The sequence below is a fragment of the Ailuropoda melanoleuca genome, chromosome 16 (assembly GCF_002007445.2).
Source record: "Ailuropoda melanoleuca isolate Jingjing chromosome 16, ASM200744v2, whole genome shotgun sequence".
NCBI classification, from domain to species: Eukaryota; Metazoa; Chordata; class Mammalia; order Carnivora; family Ursidae; genus Ailuropoda; species Ailuropoda melanoleuca.
Window position 1 is genome coordinate 25,440,462 of NC_048233.1, and position 18,610 is coordinate 25,459,071.

The following is an 18,610-nucleotide window of genomic DNA, read 5'->3' on the forward strand; positions in this document are numbered from 1 at the left end:
GCCAGAGTGAAATCTTATAGGCATCAGGTGAAAAATGGAGCTGGACCTGAATATTCTCAATGTTAGATCTAGCTGGACCCTGAGTCACCCCCAGGTTATCTTCCCAGATCATGAATAAATCACTAAAGCAAATACTCTTAACATCAAGCAGAGTTCTCACATGGCTATTTTGATATGAAACACCGGACAAATTTTAAATGAAAAGTAAAATAACAGTAGTAAATACTAAGTCAGAAGTAAAACTGCATCCTAGGGGAAATTTAACATGTATATATTCCTTCACCTTGCCCATTTGGCCTGCATAGAATATGGATGGGTTTTGAAGAAAGGAGGAGGGGATATTGCAAGCTTATGTAGGTGTTGGCTTCAATTATGGTTGCTGTTACTGGTGATGCCTCTTTTCTGGATAATGTAGTCCGTAACACCTGTTACATATTTATTAAGCCATCTGATGCTTACTCCTGGATTCCAGCAAGCAGGCAACATCAGAAAGTATCAGCTTTCCTCTGGTTGCCTCGAGATTATAACAACTGTGACTCTGTGGCACAATTCAGTCCCCAGGGATCTTTGTAGTCTCACATCTACTGGTCTGCTACATCAATTATACCATCTGACTATCCCAAAGGAAAGGAGGAAACAAGATACAGTCTTATTGCAGGGTGAGAGAAAACTTCCATGAGGTCCCCATGAGGTCACAAAGACTGACACTCAGTATCCTTTCTAAAGTCCAGTGGTCAGTGGGCATATTAGACTAGCTCTTCCAGTGAAGCCCAAGGAGATAGACATTCAATCAGAGGCACAATACTTGGTGGGACCTCTTTGAGTTTGGGAGAGAACATGCATCACGTTTGGATGTGTGGCTTACGACTATTTACCAAGGGACCCAAAAAGCTAACAACTTTGAATGGAACCCAGAGCAGGAAGGCTCTCCAGCTAGTCTGTGGTGCAGTACAAGCAGCTCTGTCACTTGGCCCTTCTTCCAGTGAACATGTGAATACCAGGATGCTAGAATGGAACCTATGGGAAACATTGACCCCTGTGTCACCACAGCAGGAACCCAACAGACTTGGAGTAAGTCGTGCTTTCTTTAGCAGGTAACTTTTTCCTTTTGAGAAATAGCTTTAAGTTGGCTATAGGGTCCTGATAGAGACTGAGTATCTGGCCACGGGATAGTAGGTTACCTTGCAGTCTGAGCTGCCCTAAATGAACTATTACCATCAGTTAGGTGTATCTAGAAGCATTCCATCTTCAAATGGAAGTTATACAGGTAAGAATGGGCTTTAGCAAGCCCTGAAGAGAGAGGAAGCAGTATTCGAAGGTGCTCACACTCCTTACATACCTACTCTTGTCACACGGCAGCCACTCCCTCAATACGCACCTGTAGCTTTCTGGCGAGTCTTCTAGGACCAGCTGAGTGAGGAGGAAATAATGTACATCTAGTTTTTAGATGGTTTTGCCCAATATGCTGGCACTAAGCAGAAGTAGTCTGCTGAAGTATTGCAGTCCCACTAAAGCATGGCTGTTAAAGACAGTGGGTTAGGGAAATGTTGAAATCTTCTTTGGGTACAGAATATTGAACAATGCATGTCATTGTCTAATTTATCTGGCAGGACAGATGGCTTGAAGGAAGTATCAATATCAGTTGATGGTAAGGGAGGAAGGAAAGCCTAACCACTAGAGGTTATTGATTTGACCAGATAGAGAGTAAGATACATCAAGATTGGAGATTTAATAATAAATAGTTTTGAGGAATAAGCAGGAGTGTTATAAAAAAATGTGTAACCAGTAAAGTATACAGCAGAGGCATCCACTTTCATGGTCAGCTACACAAGGGAACTTCTAGAAGAAAAGCTAGTTCGTGGCCAGCAGCCACAGTCTCAGGAGGCCTAGAGGATATTTACCTGCTAAAATGGTAGTTCCCAAACAGCAGCACTGCTCCTGGGATCTGGCCCTGCTCTATTGAGGGAGACATGCAGGGCTGAGGGCCACTCTGAGGAAGCATGATGAACGGACTAGAGGGCCTGCAGGTTGGCAGGGGTCAGAGTAATTCACCCCACGTGGTGCTGACCTGGGGCCTCTAGGACAGGAGAAATCGGAGCAAGCTTCAGGGAGTGAGCATGCTGGTAGCTCATGGTGGCTGCTATTTATGAAGCAGTATGGAAGTATTTTAATAGCTCATCTAGACTTACTGGTATGTGCTAGTGGAGTAGCAGCCTGAGTGAATGAATAGGAATAGAGGACCTATATCTTAGAATAGGACCAGAGGATGCGATCCATATAAATGTTCTTCAAATAAACCTCAACTATAGAGAAAACTGTTAATGACAAAATGAACTAATGATCAATGCTGTGCATATCATTCGGCCTCTCTTTCCATCTTCCCCAGTGCTATTTAAATGGGTTCATGAATAAAATAGTCATAGAGATGGTAATGGAGGGTATGAATGGGTCATGGAGTCAACAAAATGGTCTTCCTTTCTAAAGGCAGACTTGGTTATGCTGCCTCTGAGCACTGAAGTTGTCAGCAGCATAAACTAACTCAGAGCCTCTAAACTGAGGGGACCAGCTAAGTGGAAATTACACTGGACCCTTCAGTTGGCCAGGGCCATGCTTGCTGCCCCAAAATCTCAAGTAGGCCCAGTAATACAGCAAGAAATAAAAATTCAGAATTCTGTCACTGCAGTGCAAGAAGAAAATTCTCTCATGGTAATAATGTAGGTCTTGGAGGACCAAATGAGAACTCCCAATATGCACTGAACTTGGGTATGCCTCTACTGTCTTGCCCATGTCCACTGCAGAGTGTCTGCTGGCTTAGCAGAAAAAGTAAAAGTAACATTAACTGAGAGCAAGTTGCTTGCTAATGTCAAACCTAGACCACCTCTCCTGATTTGGCTCAGCTCCAGTTGTTTCCAACATAGAAAGGGCAATGATTTGTCCTCAGTGGAATAGTCCCTTTTTTCTGCATTTGGACTCACTTTCACTGCCATTATATTTCTGGTACCATCCTTGAATTTACTGAATACCTTATACACTGTCATGGTATCCCATATAACATTACTTTTGCCCAAGGAACTCACTTTATGGTGAAAGAAGGAAGACAGTGATTGCTGTCTCACTCACACAGTGACACAATTTGGACACAATTCCTTGTGGGAATGGGTGATATTTTACAGGTTTTAGTATAGGCCCTAAACCAGCTGGGCCAGCTTGGGGTTCAAAGTTTAACAAGAGAGACACCTGAGACTCATTTAAAGGGTAGTTTTCCTTTTGCTTACCACTGTAATAGCAAAGCAAGCAGTGGACTCAGGGTATGAATAAAATTAAGTACACATGTGAGTGAAAGGGCTCCCTGAGGAAGGAATCACACCAGCACCAGGGGTCAGCCCTGCTACCATGTAAGAATTTCTTGCTGCTCCATAGTTTTCACTGTCCATATTCTATTTCTTATGACTTCAGTAGTTATTTTGCAGGTCCAGCCATGGCATACCACATAATAACCTATGTATTGAGCTGTTTATCCCATAGCTTAAAGACACAGGTCAGGGAACTAAGAGATGGAATTGGCAGTGGTGCTTTTTTAGTCTTATACTTAATGACTAACTTGAAAAAATTTATTCATCTTGTCCTTGAAACCAATGGTTTTGCTGCTTTAGAACTTTTGTCACACAAGGAAAGATTGCTTCTGTCAGGTTGTGCAGGTTGAACACTGCACACTCCATGGACCATATACTTTGTAGCTTGATATATCAATATTAGGTTCAGTACTGATGTGGTTTTGGGTTGTCTCCCTTTGCAGAGTGATGCAAGTGATGCAAATGAGAAAGGTGGTAGAGAATTTATTCTGCAGATAGCAGCAATGACAGCAGTATCTAGCTTGTGGGAGAGACAATGACAAAGGAACCAGCAGCAGTGCCTAGGGCCCAAAGCTGTCTTGGGTGCCATTACGTTGTCTAGTATTTGCTGAAAGAGGGAGCTGTTCTCCAGGGACTGGCTTGGTAGTATGTTTTTGGCTGTGGTTTTTGCTGCCTGGCCTCCCTTTGTTCCCATTTGTCTTCTGAGCCTGGTTCTCCAGGCTTCTCAGAGATCCTGTGGGCTTCCCAATGTTCTCTCAGTAAATTATTTTGCTTCTTAAGTCATGTAGAGTTGGTTCATGTTACATGCAACTGAGAACCTTGACTTGGAGGAAGTGCAGAGAAACAAGATGAAGCTGGAGAGGTAGATTAGAATCATGGAATCAGATGAAGGTTTTAAAATGATCTTTTTGGTAGGAGTGTACAGGATAGACTGGAGAGAGGGAGGAAATGAGGTTGAGGGGGAACAATTAGGAGGATGTTGCAATAATTTAGGTGACAAATGATGATGACATAGAAAAATCACAGTGGTAGAGGAGCTGGAGACGGAGGGTAGATTAAAAGATATTTAGGAGATAGGCCATCAGGAGTTGACTGGATTGGTAGGGTACAAGAGAATGAAGATCCAAGATGACTTCAAAATTTCTAATTGAACTTAATTAGATGGATAGTGGTGGCTTTGATTGAGTTAGGAAGGGCAGGAAAACAAGTGGGTTTTTGGGAGAAGAGAATTTAAGGTGTGTTAAGTTTGAGAGGCTCTTTTCCAGGTGGGGTTGGTTGTTAAGCAGTTAGCAACATGAAACCAGGATCCAGAAGAAATGAATCACTGGGAGTCATTGTTGTAGTATTAGTTGGAGCCAAGCAAGTAGAGGAGATTCTCAAGGAGAGTGGAAAAAATAGAAACTTCTTTATGCATTTGAAGATCCTAAATTGATAAAAACCACTTATTTGGTATGTCTTTGTATATGATGCTGTAAGTGCTCACAGGTGCTTATCATGACTTTCATGGGCCCTAGTTGCCTCCGAATGCCCACCCACCACTGCCCCCACCACATCTCCTCAGCACTCACCATTCCAGTACATAGCCCCTGTGGCTCTGCCTCTCAGTCCACACCAAGGCAGGCCGAAGTAGCAGGGAGCAGCCCTCAGTCATGAAGGATGAATATCAAAGGATAAATATCCCAGATTCCTCACTCATCATATGGAATGACTTGGAGGCATATTCCACTGTATGTCCCAAAGTTCCCAGCAGGAGTGACCTTCAGTTGCCCGCCGCGGTAAATTGCTTGATTATACACTACTGATTTGGGGCACTTCCTTGTCCTCTTCTCATTCCCACTAGCACTTCTTGGGATCACCTCCCACGTAAACTACTTGCACTCAAATCCCTGTCTCAGGATCTGCTTCTGGGGGAATCCAAACTAAGCCAGCCTTCCTATTCTTCCTGGTCTTCTGAGGGCGAACCATTTGAAATGTATAAACTGCTTATATTCTTTCTCATCTGCTGCCATATTTTCTGTCTTATCCTATGCCATTTTCTCTCAATGCTACCCATCTGTAATCTCTCAAAACAGACATGAAATTACAAATGAACCTCTTGACCCAAAAGACACAAAGGGATAATAGACACCTGGATAAAAAGTCCCTCATCTATTCTAGGAAACAGGTGTAATGATAATCATATTTTGTATTTACTAAATCTTTCCTTCTGAGGAGTTCAAAGTGTTCCTTATGAATCCCCTGTGGGTAAGAACAGTACTTGCTTTTAACACAACTGTAAATTATGTAAAGTGCAAATTATATGAAATGGGCTTTAGAAACTGTTCTGTTTTCCCTTCAAGTGGCCTTCTCTCTTCTCCCTTGCACCCTGGCTCCTGGATCCCTTCCTGCAGCCTCATTTCTGTTTTCACCCACCTCATTCCTTCCTATAGTGACTTTTTCTTAATCATCTTTTGGTCAATTTCAGCTTAAGGGGTGATTATTAATATTACTAATATGGTGTTATATTCTCCAGGAGTTTTTGCATTTTAATAGGACACATTTACAAACTGAAAATCCAAAGAAATGAAATTGAGTAGCAGGGTCAAGACAGATAAGAACTTTTGATCAAAAATAGTATTAGGCCATTTTGTAATCTGCATGATCTCAAACTGATTGATGGGGGAACTTTCAAGAGGAAAAGCCTAGGTTCAAGTAGCTCCAGCTACTTCTGTTTCAGAGACAAGTTTAAAAAACAAAAATGGAACCAAAAATGATGGGGGAGATCACATGTAAAAAGTTCTATACATTTGATTTTCCAAAATGAATTAAACTTGTGTGTTTTAGCTTAAGCCTTATTGACTGTTTCTTGTGGGCAAGGCACTTGTGGGAGGCAGAGAGAGAATTCTAATGGATGACCACGTTTCCTGTCTTGTTGGAACTTACTTGTGATACCTTTTTTTTTTTTTTTTTATCTTGGAGTTCTTTATCCTGGAGTTGAAAGAAGACTTCAGCTTTCAAAATGGGCTCCAAAATCGGCCCACAGGAGAGAGGTGGGGACTTCAGATCTGATTGGAATTTAGAGTGTCTGCTTGAGTGAAAAGAAAATGCTGTATTTCCAAATAAGAGTGTTTTAAAAAGGTCTCTGCTATTCCTTAAGCCCTACACTCAGGAAGAAAGGGTATAGTGCTTAAAGAGGATAAAGAGGCCACATCCTTCCACAATCTCTTTCCAAAAATAACGAAGGTGAGAGGATAGAAAATTCTTCCCAAATATCTCCCTTGAAATGTGCTCCACCAAAAAAATATATTGATTGAAAAATAGCACAAACACATTGTTTTCCTCTTCCTCTCCCAAATATGAAAGACCAACTTCAGGAAAAAAAAATATTATGCCAGCAACTTAGCAACACAAACAACCAACTTCAAACCTAAAAGGAATTTCCCTGCCTTGGGGAGGAGAGCTCCCTCTTTACTGGGTATAGTCAGGTCTTCCTGTTATAGACAACTGTTCAATGCTGTTTCTCAACGCTGTGGAACAAATGCTTTGTTAGTCCAATGTCCCAGAATATAGTCAGCAGAAAGTTTATTTTCAAAATGTTTAAAGGCTGGAGAAGCAGCCACCCCATGTTGGGGCTTTCTACACCCCTAGGCCTTCTCTGACCAAATTGATCCAAACTCTATGAAAAAAATATATAATTTTTCCCAGTGACCATACAACTATTTCCATAAAGAGGTCCAGATGTTTAATTTTTCCAAAAGAAATTTTAACAAAAACAAAATAAAAGTAACTGAGGAAGGATCATTTTTCCATTGACTTCTTAACCCAAATGGGACTGGTTACGCCAGTCAAAACCACAGATTCACTTCTCCCAAGTACTCATCCTTTCGTCTTTCCTGGTTTCTGCCTTGACACAGGTGCTTTCCCAGAATGCCTCTGGCCAGGCGCTTGCATCCGCTGTATTTAATTTCAAGAAGCTGTTTTTCAAAGGCTAGCTGTGGACAGCTGTAGGTTGTCACACTTTCTCTCCAGCGCTCTGGGCCTAATAATAAGTAGAACATGGTTTCATCAGCTTGAGCTAATTTTCCTATGTCAGTTAGGAAATCCCCTCATCCAGTGCTCTGCAAAAACAAATGCAGTTTTAGAAAGAACTGGTTTTCAAATAGGCATTGACACATTCGTATCTCCCATAAGTAAGTCGGTTTGGGGAGAAGAGAATAAATTGGGTAAAGGGACCAGAGTGGGAAATAGTCATTTAAAACAGCACCAACCCAGCCATAAAGTCATGCTTTGGAGTTTTTATTTTCTCCTAGTTTTGATGTCTAAGCTTAGAAGGAGTTTCTCCTCCTGAAGACTCCAAACCTTCTTATGATTTTTGTTAAGATTAATTTTTGTGGGAACAGTAAAGGCTGGAGGCCTCTCTGTGAGCAGTAGGATACCTGGACACCTATCTGGACCTTCTTGCCATCCAGCACCATAAAAATAAGAGATGTCTGTGGGTGTCCCATAGCTTGTTTGGTTAATGCAATGGCTCATAACTAAAATGCCAGTTTAACCACCAGTTTGTTTTGCTGGTATTTGGTTTATACATAAACATGAGTGGGAAGGGACCAACATTTTTTTTTTTAAGTATGAATTTTATTTTTATTACTGCTGCTTTGTTTTTTGTTTCAAAGGGATGGCATGGACTCAGGGTACAACAGCTGTACTCAGACCAGCTGGAAAGCCCTGGATTTTGAACTCCTATTTCTTAAAAAGGGGTTGTGTGTTGAACATTCAAGTCCTGTTAACCATCTCTATTTTATTTGCCCTACAGCTCCTTGTAGAGCAGAATCCAAGACCACCTCCAGCTCAGACAGATGGAAAGGGCTGAGGAACTGGGACATGCAATTTAGACCATGACATCGCTTAAGGAGTTGGGCTGCTACCCTCAAGGTTCTTCTCACATGCCCTTATTATTCAGGGGCACATTAAAGTTTTGTTTTTGCATCCCTCCTGTCCTCTCCCTACCTCATAGATTATATCCCTGAGGAATATAGTTTTGGTCCAGCTTGGCACATCATCTTAATATGCTGTGTCCATGAGAGGTGTAAGTGGAGTAACCTGGGACTGCAATACACACAAAGTAGACACTTGATAAGTACTGACTGACTTACGCGTTGGATCACAAAATTATTTGAATGATGAATGGGTATTCCCAAGAAAAAAACCTAGTTTCTATGTAATTTCCCAAGGCCATGCAATATTTCTTAAAAGATACGATACACAGACCTAACCCTGATCAAATCTAATCCCAGGGTAGACCTAGAACAAGGTGGGGTGGGAGGTGGGTGGTGGGAGGGGTGCAGATTGAATTATTTTTCTTGTTTTGTGTTCCCTTAAATTTTTTTAAAGTATAAGATTCTTCAAATTAAAATCCTGAGTGTAGTGACTGGTAATTCAGTGACAAAATATGGTTTATGATGATAAATTTGAGCCCAGATGGAATAATCTAGTGAAATTTTAAAGATTAATTTTTCCAAATGATCTCATCAGTCCTCATAGACAAGAGGGAATCAAGGTTCCTGTGGTCCAGAATGGGTTTCTACTGGGGATTCTGGCCTGAGCCAAGCATATTTCTTGAGGATAATTTGTATGTGTGGAGTCAAGGGGGTTAATATAAGATGTAGCATCTTAAGCAGAGGATAAAGTTGAGGCCGACTTTCCGAATGAGTTGTCCATTTGAAAGGGCTGGGAAATCATGGAAAAATCTGTGTACATGCTAATGAGATGAGAACTAGGGAGATTAGACTAGAGTGAAAGTCCAAAACAGGGAATAAGTGGCAAAGTTGAGAAATAGCCTGAATGGTGAGAAGGTAATGGCAGCAATTTTTTTATGGGGTGGTAGTGGTTTTGGGTGTGGCCCAGGAGAAAGCCATTAAATGCCCCAGCTTGGTGTGAACACTTCTTAAATTTGTTTCTAGGAAAAACAGATTGGAAAATCAATTAACTAAGAATTATGGGAAGATGAAAACAATGAGCGGGATCTAAAAAGCAAGGGAAATGAAAGAGGATATAGTTAGAAGGTGGCTCATCCCACTGGAATAAAAATATAGTATGCAAGTGATTTTGTAGCAGTATAGTCAAGCTTCCAGAGTAAACAGTTTCTGTTATCCTAGCACTGTGGACCAGCGTAAGGCACAATTGTGGGTTATTTGGAAGGAGTTGCAATATTAGCAGCCTAAAGATAAACTATTCAATAATTGCCCTCATTGGAAAATACTTCAATTTTTATTTTATTTTTATAGAGATTTTTCTCTAAGATGTAGGAGCTCTACCCAAGATAGGGGATACATCGAATATAGACCTAAAGGCCACTTGATCTAACTAACAGTGATTAATACGACTTGCAGGCAGGGCCCAGAAATGTGTTCCTTCATGACTGCTATTAAAAGTTTTTATAGTCATAGCATTTTATTCTTTTGGATAGAAACAGTTTAATTTCAAATTATCCTATTCACCAGTACTTTTAATATGAGTCTAATTCTGTGCCTTAAAAAGTATATTTTACCTTAATCTGTTTCCATATTTGTTAATATAAATTTGAATGAAGATCTATTCTGGTTAGAAAATAAATCTACATGCTCATTTAAAAAAAACCTCCAAATAATACAAAAGAGTATAAATTTAAAAGTTTTCACTAATTACCACTACCCCAGGTAACAATTATTGTGGTTTAGGTCAATAAATATGCATGGAGCACCTACTACATGTTAGGCTCTGAGCCAAGGTTTGGGATAAAACAACAAATGGGAAACAGCTGCTGCCCTCGATAAATTACCATTCAGAACAAGTTTTCAACTGAAGATTCATATTGGAGTCATTTAGAATCTATTTAAAAATGTAGATATCACCAAGTTAAAAATTATTCAGCTCTCTGGTTCTTTGAAAAGGTAAACAAAAATCAATAAACCTCTAGCCAGACTCATCAAGAAAAAAAGAGAGGGGGCTCAAATAAATAAAATCAGAAATAAAAGAGGGGAAGTTACACTAGACATCATGTAAATATAAAAGATCATAAGAGACTATGAACAATTGTATGCCAAAAAATTGGAAAATCCAGAAGAAATGGATAAAATCCTAGAAATGCACAACCTTCTAAGACTGAATCATGTAGAAATAGAATATCTGAATAAATCAATTACTAATAGTAAAATTGCATCAGTAATTTTAAAACTCCCAAAAAACAGGTCTGGGACCAGATGGTTTTACAGGTGAATTCTATCAAACATTTAAAGAAGTTAGTACCTATCTTCAAATTATTCTAAAAAATTGAAGAGGAAAGAGCACTTCCAAACTCATTTTATGAGGCCAGAGTTTCTCTGATGCCAAAACCAAACGAAGATACCACAAAAAAGGAATATTACAAGCCAGTATGTCTGATGAACATAGATGTAAAAATCCTCAGCAAAATATTGACAAACCAAATTCAATGATATCTTAAAAGGATCATATATCAAGATCAAGAGGGATTTATCCTAGGGATGCAAGGATGGCTCAACATCTGCAAATCAACATGACACACCACATTAATAAAACAAAAAATTGAAATGATGTAATCATTTCAGTAGATGTAAAAAAGCACTTGACAAAATCCAACATCCATTTATGATAAAAACTCTCAATGAAGTGGAGATCGAAAAAATGTATCACAACATAGTAAAGGCCATATATGACAACTCATAGCTAACATCATACTCAGTGAAAAGCTGCAAGCTTTTTCATGTGACCAGGGACCTGACAAGGATGCCACCCTCTCTACTTTTTTTTCTCTGAGTTACATAGTAGGAACTTGACTCAAGAGATTGGACACATTAGGTGTAGAACATACTATTAGAAGTCCTTACCATAATAATTAGGTAAGAAAAAAGAAAAGGCACACAAATTGGAAAGGAAGAAGTAAAAAACTGTCACTATTTGCCAATGACATGATACTATATAGAGAAAAGCCAAAGACTCCACCAAAAAAGTATTAGAATTAATAAATGAATTGAGTAAAGTCATAGGATATAAAATTGACATACAGAAACTGGTTGTATTTCTCTACACTAATATTGAGTTATCAGAAAGAAAAATTAACAAAACATTCAGCTGCAATTTCATCAAAAAGAATAAAATACCTAGGAATAAATTTAACCAAGAAGGCAAAAGATCTGTACTCTGAAAACTCTAAGACATTGATGAGAGAAATTGAAGATGACACGAATAAATGGAAGGACATACTGTGTTCATGGATTGGAAGAATAAATATTGTTAAAATATCTATACTACCCAAAGCAATATACAGATTCAATGCAATCCCCATCAAAATACCAATGGCACTTTTTATAGAACAAAGGATCTTAAAATATGTATGGACCCACAAAAGACCCCAAATAGCCAAAGCTGGAGGTATCCTGCTCCCTGATTTCAAAGTATTAAACTATAGTAATCAAAACAGTGTGGTACTGGCACAAAACAAGCACATAGATCAATGGATTAAGTAGAGAGCCCAGAAATAAACCCAACATATATATATCTCTATATATCTCTCTCTATATATATATGGATATATATATCTATATATATGGATATATATATCTATATATATGGATATATATATCCATATATATGGATATATATATAGATATATGGTCAATCATCTATGACAAAGGAGGCAAGAATCTACAGTGGGAAAAGACAGTCTCTTCAATAAATGGTGTTGGTAAAACTGGATAGCTACATGCAAAAGAATGAAACTGGACCACTTTCTTATAGCATATACAAAAATAAGTTAAAAATGGATTAGATTTGAATGTAAGACTTGAAATAATAAAACTCCTAGAAGAAAACATAGGCAGTAAGCTCTTTAACATTAGTCTTAGCAATAATTTTTTAGACCAGTCTTCTGTGACAAGGGCAACAAAAGCTAAAATAAACAAATGGGACTGCGTCATACTAAAAAACTTTTGCACAGCAAAAAATTAAATAAATAATTTTAAAAATCAACAAAACCAAAATCCAACATACCAAATGGGAGAGGATACTTCTAAATCATATATCTGATATTAGATTAATGTCCAAAATGTATAAATAACTTACACAACTTCCTAAAAAACCAAACAACTCAATTAAAAATTGGTAAAAGACAGACATTTTTTCCAAAGAAGACATACAGATGGCCAGCAAGCATATCAAAAGATGCTTAGCATCACTACTCATCAGGGAAATGCAAATCAAAGCCACAGTGAGATATCACTTCACATTTGTCAGATTGGCTATTATCAAAAAGACAGAAAATAACAAGAGTTAGCAAGGATGTGGAGAAAAGGGAACTCTTGTGCCCTGTTGGTGTGGATGTAAATTGGTGCTGCCACTGTGGAAAACAGTATGGAGGTTCCTCCAAAAATTAAAAATAGAACTACTATATGATCCAGCAATGCTTCTGCTGGATATTCACCCAAAGAAAACAAAAACACCAACTTGAAGAGATATATGCACACCCATGCTCATTGCAGCATTATTTACAATAGCCAAGATATGGAAGCAACCCAAGTGTCCATTGATAGATGAACTGATAAAGAAGAAGTGGTATCCATCTATATCTCTAGCTAGCTGGTTATCTATCATCTATCTATCTATATCTATCTATCTATCTATCTATCTATCTATCTATCATCTATCTATCTATCTATCTATCATCAATCATCATCTATCATCATCTATCTGTCATCTAAAATGGAATATTACTCAGCCATAGGAAGGAATGAAATCTTGCCATTTGAGACAACACGGATGACCTAGAGGGTATTATGCTAAGTGAAAAAAGTCAGACAGAGAAAGACAAATATTGTATGATTTCACTTATATGTGGAATCTAAAGAACAAACCAACCAACCAAAACGGAAACAGACTAATGATATAGGAAACAAATTGTTGCTTACCAGAGAGGGGTGCAATTGTGAAGTGGGTGGTTTAAGCGGTATAAACCTCCAGTTTTAAAATAAGTTATGGGAATGTCTTGTATAGCATAGGGAACATGGCCAATAATATAACTTTGTATGGTGACAGATGGTAACTAGACTTATCATGGGGATCATTTTGTAATGTCTGAAAATACTGAATCATTATGATGTACACCTAAAACTAATAGGATATTGTATTATTGTATTTCAGTTATACTTCAATAAAAAAATTATTCCAATTTAGAATGCCAAGAACCATTAAGTGTTCATTTTCCCTTCTCACCAAATTTTACTTATATGAGTGGTTTTTAGAACCCTGAAAAGTTTTTCAACTCTTATATCTGTGGCGGTTAAAAAGGCATGGAATGATGTTATTTTTGCCACTGCAAATGGGAAGGAGTCAAACATAATAACATCATTATTATAGTGAGGTTGTAATGTTTCCATGTCTTACTATTCACACTTGAGGACAGGGATCAGCAAGAGTGTTACCTATAGGAAGAGAAGGTAATAAAGATTATACTTGTATATACATTGAAGTACTTAATAATTTTAATGAATTACTATGAATATTTAACCAAATCATTGAGTTATATAATGAACTCTAATATCTTTAAAGACTAAATTATTATTCTTTACTGAGGAACATTTACTTTTTTTTTCTTTGATGCCTGTTGAGGTTTTATGGTCCTTATAGGTAATCAACTATGTATGTTATTACAGAACAATTTGGAACATTTTATTGCACTTTGGATTCTGGTTCACTTATTTACTCATTCAACAAGCATTCTTTTGCATGCAACACATGCCAGGTACTCTACTACATGTTGAAGAAACAGTGGCGTAAAAGACAGGCATGCTTCCTTCCTCCCAAGCTTATAGTCTAGCAGCAAACACAATTAATATTCAAGTATGATGAAAACTCAAGGTGCTAAGAACATTTAGCAGGAGTCCCTGTCTGACCTAGTAGGTCTAATATGGTGGGCAGGGAACATTCAAGAGGAAATGACTTGCAAGAGGAGATCTAAATGATAAAGGGCATGGAGGGATGGACACTGGAGACAGTGTTCCACTCAGGGAGGAAACAGCCTTTGTGAAGGCCCAGAGGCAACAGGTAGCTTGATGTACGTATGAGGAATGGAAACAAGTATAGAAGTACAGTATGATTGGATCACAGAGTGTGAAGAAATAGATAGGGCCTATTCTGGAGTGCATAAAGGGGCCATGGTAAAGATTTTCACTTTTATCTTAAGGGAAATAGGAAGCTAGTGAACCTCCCCCCCCCCCAATCAATGGAGTGACTTATTCATGTTTTTGAAAGATCTTTGATTGCAAAGTAGAGAATGCGTTACTGAAGAGCCAACCTGGACACAGGAGACCAGTTAGAGGTGTTACATCCACAGCAGCCATTAGCAGACTGCAGCCAGATCCCACCTGCTGCCTGCTCATTTGCTTATGTATTTTATGGCTGCTTTTGCACTACAACAACGGAGTTGAGTAGTTGCAACAGAGACTGATTGACCCAGAGAGCCTCCACTATTTATTATCTGGCTCTTTACAGAAAGAGCTTTACAACTCCTGGAGAGACTATAGAAATGAGAACTGTTTTGCAGGTATACTCAACAGAGGCTGATGACTGGTAGGGTGTGGCTTGTACAGCTGGGTAGATGAGAGGGCCATTTTCTGTGGTTAGTATTGTGGAATTGGAGTGATGTGTCTCTGTGTCTGTCTGTGTGTGCGTGTTAGTGTGTATATGACAGCTCCATCTTTATGAGGGTAGTTAGAATTCACAATGCACTTTTGCTGCAAAATGGCTTTGGTGAGCCCTGGTGTGGGACTATTGTTATGTACTCAAATACTTGGAGGTCTTTTTAAAATATTTCTTTATAACTTCAGAAAGTATAAGAGTTGTGTTTATTTTCCATATTTGTTAAATAAGGTGCAATATGGTGAAGAGGGTTTTGCTTCACTGTATATATGCTCAGTCTCCATATTTGATCTGTCTAGCACACTTCCTATTTAATCCCAGGCGACTTGTGAAGGGAACGGGACATTTTGGTGAAACTAAAGCTCTGGTCCTTTATCTCCTTTTCTGAAACCAACCAAGAGGTGGTTTCCTGTATTGGGAAGAATCTCACTATCCAACTTGGTGATTTATGATTCTGTTAGTTGCATCTGTTTATTTTGCTTCCAGCCAATTCATGTTGGTTTTAAAGAAATATAAGTACAGCAAGAGGAAACACTGAAAGCACAGAGGAAGGAAGACTTTGGGATATGGTAAGGGTGAGAAGAATTTAGGAAAACAGAAGTTCATGTGGATTAGGGGGCTGAGGGAGGTGCTCGAAATAGGAAGCCCAGAAGGTAAAGAAGTAAGAGGAGAGGGAAATGGAGGAACAAGTTGTGCAAAGCCTTGTTGAACCAGGCCTGAATCCAGTCCAGATTGACCCTTGATCTCATCCAAGTACTGTCCAGCCCCTTTACAGTTTGTAAGATGTGATGGAACCGCAGGCCAGAGTGGTATGGCCAGAGGCCATGGACCTTAGGGAAGCATCTTGCCAGTGGGGCGATGTGGGAAGACAGAGTGCCAAGCTGGCCAGACGCTGGTCTCTAATGCTATGTAATGAAGGCTAAGTGACAGACGGATATCCATTTAACTGCTGATCCCATCTCTCCACACCCTGTTATCATCCTTCGGCTGCTTTGTAGAAGGCAAATTTTGCCAGAAAATATGTTTTAGGTTACTTGATTTTTTTGGTTCCCAGTCATTAAATAACATCCTCTTTCCCCACGGCCAATGTTAAGGTAAAAAGCTTGAGATGGTGCCATTCCAGAGCTGTCCATCTAGTCATTCCTCAGAGACTTCAGATGGTGTTTGGGGAAACTGCCAACAGGAAGTACTAACTCTAAAGATTTTAGGCTATTTTCACATAGGGAACCCTCTAAATCTCAAGAGGCTTTTGTGGAGCGTGTGTGTGTGTGTGTGTGTGTGTGTCTGTCTGTCTGTCTCACATTGCAGAGGGACTGGACTAGAATGGCTTACGTGTACAATCACTTGTCTCTACTTTCGAGTAAGCTAGCATTGCACTTGTCCTAATCATTTTGGCTTCTGTATTTTTGCTTGTGTGAGCGCAATAAATTTTCTGCCACTGGGGCTTGAGATTAAAGGATTTCAAGAAATATAGAAGCAATGGGTAGCCAAGAGGCTAAAAATTAGAAATAAATCTCTTCTCATGAACTCTCGCTGTTTTTTAGAAGAATCTCTCTTTCCCGAAAACCAAACAGAAAACAGCACGCACATACTTTTGGTGATTTATGTCTTATTTATGATCTTTTAAACGTTAGCAACTTTGTTTAACCCATGTAAGCATAATCAAAATTAGAGTGGACTCAGGAAATCGAGAGCCAGGATATTCATATGCAGTATTTAGGCAATTGCAAATGATTGTGTGGTGACTTGATGCGGCCTAGGAAGAAACAGAAATAGAAAATGCCCTGAGAATCTGGATGGTGGGTTCTCCCGAGAGCCCACAGGCTTATTTGCCATCACAGTGAAAAACAACTCCCACTTCAGTGAGGAGAGTACAACTCCTTCTTCAAGTGAACGCAAATGACTTGAGATGGTTTTCTAATAAATTACCTTCATTTGCCCCACGTTGAGCTCAGCTATCTTGCACCCTTTATACTTTTTTTGTCCTTCCCTCTGCCCCATTGTCTCCTTCTCTTTCGTCTTTCCACAAATGTTTATTGAGTTTCTATTATGAGTTCTACATGAGTAGGTCCAGGGATTACAGCTATGAGTCAGGCAGACATGCCTTTATGGAACTCACAATCTATACTTCTGGGAATATTTTATGTTCTTACTCCTTAAAAGTGCCCTATGTATAATGTCTCGTAGTTAGATTACTAGTGTTTAGATTATTGTTCTTTTTTTGTGCAGAGTATATCCAAAGTAAATGTCACACAAAAAAATAACTGCCATAATAATGTTGATACTTCTCATAATATGCAAATTTAAGCTCTGCGGAAAGTTCATTGTAAGTGTGATTTGCTATAATGTCGAGTCAAAAAAGAAATGTTAACTTAGTGATATACTCTAAAATGCCTGCCATTTCAGCCGCGTTCAGTGGACGCGCATTGAATAGTTTCCAAAATCCTTTGAGGACTATCCAAGGAGTTTTGTGTGTGAGAGTTTGTCTTTCATGGGTTCCAGCAGCAAAGGTTGTTTCCCCCAGGAGGAACGTTGTAAGAAGAGTCCTCCATCTTGGAGAAGGGAAAGCATGATTTTTGGGCGACACCCTGTCTATTTTAAATCATCGGAGAGGGGAAAAATATTTGTCTCTAAGACTGTAATTTTCCAGATGACGCCATATTGTTGCACAGTTGCCATATCATGAGAAAGAGCATTCTTGTGGTTTCTGTACTGGAAATCCTGTAGGAATGCTATTTCTGGCATCTTTTCATAATGAAGCCAGGCGAGTATGGGGAACAGACAGGCCAACCAGATACAGTTTGTGGTCTCTTGGCTTTTTAGAAAAGTCCCTTCAACACAGCATTTAAAAAAAAAAAAAAAGGATTTCTCAGTGTATGAGGTGTTGAGTGGGATGGATGGTGAGGAGTAGGGGGTGGAAACACTAGTCCAGGTCAAATCCCAAAGCAATGGTCTGGTCAGACATCCAGAATTTCATGTGAATTATTTTCTCATAAAATAATTTTAGACCTCCAATTTTGCCTTTTTAGTACAGAGTATAAATATCTCTTTTCAAAATTAAATTTTGATAGCCAGGGATCTCAGTTTAGTATGCATTATAATAAAAATAAAAGCGACTAGATGGGTAGATGGATATTCATTAGAAGTTTTTCAGATGGAGTTGGTTCCTATGAAAACCTACTTTCTGAATCTGAGCTGAGTGTCATATTTGAGGAATTAATGACCAGGTTTAAAAAAATTATACAGAATTCTTTTATGAAATAGGAAAATCATAATGATTTTTAAAACTCCGGCGACATTTTGTCCAGGTAACATTTGTCTCTTAGAAAGTTACCTTACTGTGCCATATTTGAATAGCAGCTTCCAGAAATGCTTCCAGATTGTATGCAGTCTTTCTCCTCTGAGGTGAGGATATTAATAAAGAAACCACAATACTATTAAGAGGCTGTTTAACACCAGCATATAAATTATTTTGAAGACAACATTATTGGAAGACATTTAATAGGCATTTCTGACATCAGAGTATAGAACTGAATGGCACTAAACCAACAATTGAATTACAAATGAGCTAAACTTCTTTCATAGCAAGT

At 38.8% G+C, this 18,610-nt stretch overlaps 1 protein-coding gene across 2 annotated transcripts in view; it reads left to right on the forward strand.

The window, feature by feature from the left end:
* KLHL42 (kelch like family member 42) overlaps positions 1-8,275 on the forward strand; it is a 74,584-nt gene extending 66,309 nt beyond the window's left edge. The window contains exon 9 of one of the 2 annotated variants that reach the window (XR_004621131.1): positions 8,146-8,275. The gene's annotated coding sequence lies outside the window, so the exon portion shown is untranslated. The remainder of the gene's footprint in view (positions 1-8,145) is intronic. The other variant, XR_004621121.1, reaches the window with a different exon arrangement.
* The last annotated feature ends 10,335 nt before the right edge of the window (positions 8,276-18,610 follow it).